This window comes from Helobdella robusta (assembly GCF_000326865.2).
Source record: "Helobdella robusta unplaced genomic scaffold HELROscaffold_2, whole genome shotgun sequence".
Taxonomy (NCBI): domain Eukaryota; kingdom Metazoa; phylum Annelida; class Clitellata; order Rhynchobdellida; family Glossiphoniidae; genus Helobdella; species Helobdella robusta.
Genome location: NW_008704083.1, coordinates 2715164 through 2721195, shown reverse-complemented (window position 1 = coordinate 2721195; position 6032 = coordinate 2715164).

Here is a 6032-nt window from a genome sequence, read left to right as displayed (position 1 = left end):
AAAAATATTTAAACTTTGGAAGTAATGATTTGAATGAAGGAAACAACTGTTGAACTGACCCGAGTGATAGGTGGATAAAAAATCATTAACAGGATCGTTTAATATAAAGACCATGCCGTGTGCATACAGATCAAATGAGTGATATTTTAGTTCTAGAATGGATTTTCATTAAATGTGGCGGTCGTCGTGAGTCGTGAGAATAACAATCACCAACCACTTCATCACCACCGCGCCCACACTTTTATCACTTTTACTTAATTTTTCTATGAAGTTTGTTGTTGTTATTGTTGACATTATTGTTGTTGTTGTTTCTTTGATCTCCGTATTGAAAGTTAATATATTACATTACATTACAGCGTTGACATATTTTGTTGTCATTTCATAAGTTGGTTGCATTAGATTTTGTGATGAATGACCTGTACTATTTTTATTGCTGTCATGTAAAGGTTAATGTTTTTAAAATTGTGCATTTCATTTATATGCACATTTTGTTATTTTAACTTTTCACTTCACGCCATCGTTATCATTACCACCAGTTTTAGATTTCAAAGCATGGTTTTCATCTAATACTTTTAGTTATTTCTTCTTATTTCTCGTTTAATTCCTCGTTCATTTTAACTGCTCTCAAACTCCAATCAATTCATTATTCTCTAAACAATAAATAACAATGTAATTTTCTCCATAATTAATCTCTTACAAAGTAGATATCTGTTAATACATTTCATATTCTTTAAAACGTTTGCTTTTCAAAGCAGGCCATGCAAAACTTTGATTGAGTTGTTGAAAAAGGTATATGTATATCTATAAGTATATATACAACGTATTCATTGACATTGACACACGTCCTCCCAGTGTTGGTTGAATTGTCACGAATGCCGGGATTAAATGACCAGTACAACACGGTGTTGGTATATGAAGTTTTGATGAAGGTTTTGAGCCAAAGTTAAACTCCAAAACATGGGTCGTCTGCTTGATAAATAAATCATCCATTGTTTCAAATTCATAATCTAAATATTTTTGTAAGTGTTTTATTTTGATTTATATTAGCATCGTTTTAATATAAGGTAATACATAATACATGTACCAATTAATTACCGTTACACATGTAGGCTACACACCTTTAACTTATTTATTAATTATTTAATAAAATTATTACATGATTATGCTAATAAATAATATATATATTTATTTATTTATATGTATATGTTGGTGTTGCATGCAAGTAGCTGGCAAGATATAACGAATCATGCCTGCAACGTGGTAGGTACCGATGCCGTTGTGGTGGCCGAGGAGCAGAGTTCAAATAGAGGTAGCCTACTGAGACGAAGAGCAGAGTGCAAACACAAGGCACATTAAAATATAAACTACACAACACGATATTAAGCGTTGAATGAGTTGAGAGATGACGGAGCAAGCGTGAGAGGTCTTCATTTCGTATACTTCTCATGTACTATGATGCATGCAGCCGCAGTGGATCTTGAGGCACTTGGTCTGCTGGCCTTCAAATTTAATATTTTATATTTATATATGCATGCCTACAGATTCCTGTATCAATGCGTTAATAAGCTTGTATTTGTATCTGCTTATTATATATACGTATATATATCTGCAGCGATTCTATGTATGAGTTCTGCATTAAGACATACATTCACGCTCAAATTCTTGGCATCTATATTGTCATCATCATCAAATCGGCAGTTATCACGAAAAGATAAGAATAATATTGATAAAAGTAATGACAATGACAATAATGTTTTGTTCACATTTTCTGCCCCACTGTCGCTACTCTATGAGAACATCAAAAACATTTTTTTCATTTCGATTTGATGCATTATCTTCGTTAGTGTTGTTGCACCAATTTTGACCAACTTATAAATACGATTTTATTTATTCATTCATTTGTTTTGAATCCTGTTTTGTGGAATTCTTTGTGGTAACTTTCCTTTTCAGATCTCAACTGTGTGAGGAATCGTGTGTATGATCTTGTACATTATTTGATTTGAAAAATTCTAGTAAATCAACTTTTTTATTACAACTTAATGAATTTTTTAAATTTATTTATTATTATTATTTATTTATGACACAGTCGTTGGCAAACTGTACTGCAAACTCGATCGTTCCCATGTTTTTTAATTTTTATCATGAAAATTGTTGATAAAATTTTTCCAGGATTGATTTTATAAAATCTAGTATTATTTTTTTCCATTCGCTTCACTTCATGATGTTTTTATTAATCATGTCACATTTTTATTATTACAAATAAAACTTCGTTATATTCAGTTTGATTTTTGTGTATCAATTTTCAGTAAAATCAAATTCAGATCCTAAATCTCATTAATAATTGACAATTTTGTTTCCTAAAACTATAAAGAACATAAAGGAACGTGTTAATGGGCTTGAGACAATTTCAAATTTTAAGTAAAGTTCTGTTTTAAAATTTGGCTTGGCTTTGACGAAATTAAAAGGTACAAAGAGCATAAATGGATTGCTGAATGACCCAAATAACTTGTTTGGTATTGTTTTTGAAAGTTGTTAATAATTGAAAAATTGTAAAAAACGAAAGCACCAACTCTCTTGCAGATACGTGCTAGGAGGCTACGGATAAAAACTTTAAAAAGTAAACGGAAACTGAATCCTTAGCCGGAACACTGATTAACTTACAAATCCTAAAAATAAATTTTAAATATCATTTTTTACTTAAAAGCTTCATGTGTAGTTAGCTTGTTTGGTTATACTTTTACATTATAACTTGATTAACTTTGAGAAATCTGATTTAATATTTGATAGGCTGCATGCTATGTATCGAGTAATCATTTAACATCGACTATCATTAACCATGAAAACGGATTCGTAAAAAGATTGTTAAATCGTTGTTAATATTTCTTTACATTTATATTTTTCTACTAAATATAATTTAACATTTATTTCAATATGCCATAAAAAGAATCGTATCATCAGTTTCCATGTTTTCTCATGGGTGAATTTTATGTTATTGATTTTGTTATTATTTATTTACTTATATATAATCAGTCATTTATTTGCTGATTTAACTAAAAAAACTTTATTTTATTTCGATTATTTATTGCTCAAAATAAGCGTGTGTGTGTTTATATAAATTCATTTTAATATATATATATATATATATATATATATATATATATATATATATATATATATATATACGTTTTTTATAAAAAAAATATTTAATCCAGGCTAAAATGAATAAATGAAATGAATAAATATTGAAGTGGCATGTAAGGATATTTTCCTATGCATAGGTATGATGATATGTATATGATGTAAACGTGTACCATCAATTCTGTTGATGCACCGAATAGTCGATTCACTATTTGCATTATTCGGCCGAAGTCAAAGGTAAAAACTCACAATCTTGAAAAAATTATTTATTTTGAATGAAAAATAGGCTATTGTTAAAAAAAACTGGCGATTCATATCTATCCAACAATTCTAGAGATAATATTAAATATTTTGTTCAAATTCAGGTGTTTCAACAGCTATGATTGCAGAAATAAATTTTCCGCTAATAGTATTTAACAATAATCGTTCTAGAATTCAAAAATTTATGGTTATAACAGAAGTTGTACTATTCGGCTTTGAAATGGCCGAAACCGAATGTAATATTTTGGCCGGCCGAACATTCGGTGCGTCTCCAATAAAATCATTTAATGAACGAGTGAATGCCGTGTGAACGCACAAATTTATATATTCGAATAAGAGAACTCAGGCTTATTGAACAATCTTTTCATGAATGAATGAATGTACCGATGAATGCATGAATGTCATGTAATAAAATAAGACAAAAAGATAAAATAAGGCCATATTTGCAGCATGAATTTGGAAAATAAGTTTATTTTGAATTTTAATAAACTAAACGTTCACCAAAAAACTTTAGTGAGGAAAATTGAAAAAACTACTGAACTACATGTACAAACATATTAAAGCTAAACATTTCGGTAGAATTTATAGAACATTGTAAAATATATATATATACATATATATATGTGTGTGTGTGTGTTTGTGCAGTAATTCATGAAATCTACCATTAATGACGACAAGAATTAGGTTAGAAATATTGAGAAATGTAATAAAAAAACTATCCAACGCCGGAAATTCGTGATTTAATAAATTACTGCATTAATTATGGTCTTTTATCAGCATATATATGTATGTATGTATATATATATATATATATATATATATATAGATGCTGGTAAAGTACATATATATATGTGTGTGTTTGTGTACTTGCGCGTGTGTATGTATGTTTATAATTATATAGGTGGATAAGTGGTATGTAAGTGTGTGGTTGGGAATATATAACATTTCATCATTATTATTATTATTATAAATGAAAAATTTAATAAAGCGCTAATTCAAAGGATCTCAAAAGCGCTATCAAAAAATATCATGGCATAATCATCAAAATAAAGGGTTATCAGTGCATTTCAACGAAAAAATTATAAGAAAAAAAACACAGTCTTCATTATTTCCTTAATCTAACATGGCCCAATAAACAAAATAAATCACTCCGTTATAACTAAAACAAGTCAGTTCAATGAATTACGATGAAAATAAGTAAGTTTTCAGTTTTCTTTTAAAATCAGGCAGGTTCAACTCCGGATCTTTTAGAAAGGCAGGCAAATTGTTCCAAACAGACGGTCCCAAGCAGGCGATGTTACGAGACACCATATGAAGACACGAAACTGGGACTAGCAGCAGGTTCAGATCATGATACCTCAGATGCGTTTCAGAAGGAGGTGCCAACTTCTTTGCAAACATTCCTGACAAATAAGATAGTGCAAGACGGTTTATTGACTTGTAGACTAGAGTTGATATTTTGAATATTATTCTTTTTTTATACGGTTAGCCAGTGTAGTTGTTTCAGTATTGGTGATACATGATCATATTTTAAACCGCCAACAACGACCTTTGCAGCACGATTCTGCAATGACTGTAATACAGCTAAATGTTAATCAGGTAATTCGTAAAACAGACTATTACAATAATCATCATGTGATGTATAAAAACTAATACACGCATAGCATTTTTGATACCGACTTTAACTCATGTGTGGTTGGGACCAGAGTGTCGGAGTCGGATGGGAAATATCCTGCTCCGACTCCGCCTTTAAAAAATTTTGACTCCAGGTAAAAATATCGACTCCCAACTAGTTTCGCTACGCTGAGAATTAGCAAAAATATGGGAATTTCCTAGCGTTGTCACCTCCAATCTGAGTCTTAAGGTCGAGCTTTGCATAATATAATTTGTAAAGTTGTAAAATGAAATACAGTCGGACCTCGGTATAACAAATTTTATGGTTCCTGAAAAAAAATTCGTTATATAGAAATTTCGCTATATAAAATTTGTTCGGGGAAAAATTCCATATTGCCTAAATACTATATATTTATAAAAAAAATCATTTATTTTGATGAAAAAGAGATAATATTAAATGGTATAATTGTAAAAAATGAAATTTCAAAATGCAACAATGATTCCGATTCCGTTAAAATAAAATAAGTATGGGAAACCGGGGGTATGTGTTACAATTTTAATAAATCTGCTATAAGTCTGTTATTTTTAAAACAGTTATATTTATATATGTATCAAGCATTATATCAGTCACTTGTTATTTATTTAACATGATTGAAAAAAATTATATAAGCTCCCAAATGTAACAAACAGCCCCATATACGGGGTTGATTGTTACACATGTCGAGGTTGAATGTTACTAGTGTCAATTATGCCGTTAAAATTAAAAAAAACAGTCCGCAAACTAGACAGATTGTTTTATCACTGCATGCAAAAAATTTTATTGTTTTTTTTTTGCTTTGATTTGATTTCTTCTGTTTGGTTTTGTCTTTTTTTGTTGTCAGGTTTAATTGCTTTGAAACAGTAGGCTTACTTTTTTTCTTTTAGAGAATTTTTGACTGGAGTGTCAGTAAAAATTTCAGATTTGCGCTTTTGACTCTTTCCATCTGTTTTTCTACTATCAGCAGCTCGAAATGGTCGTA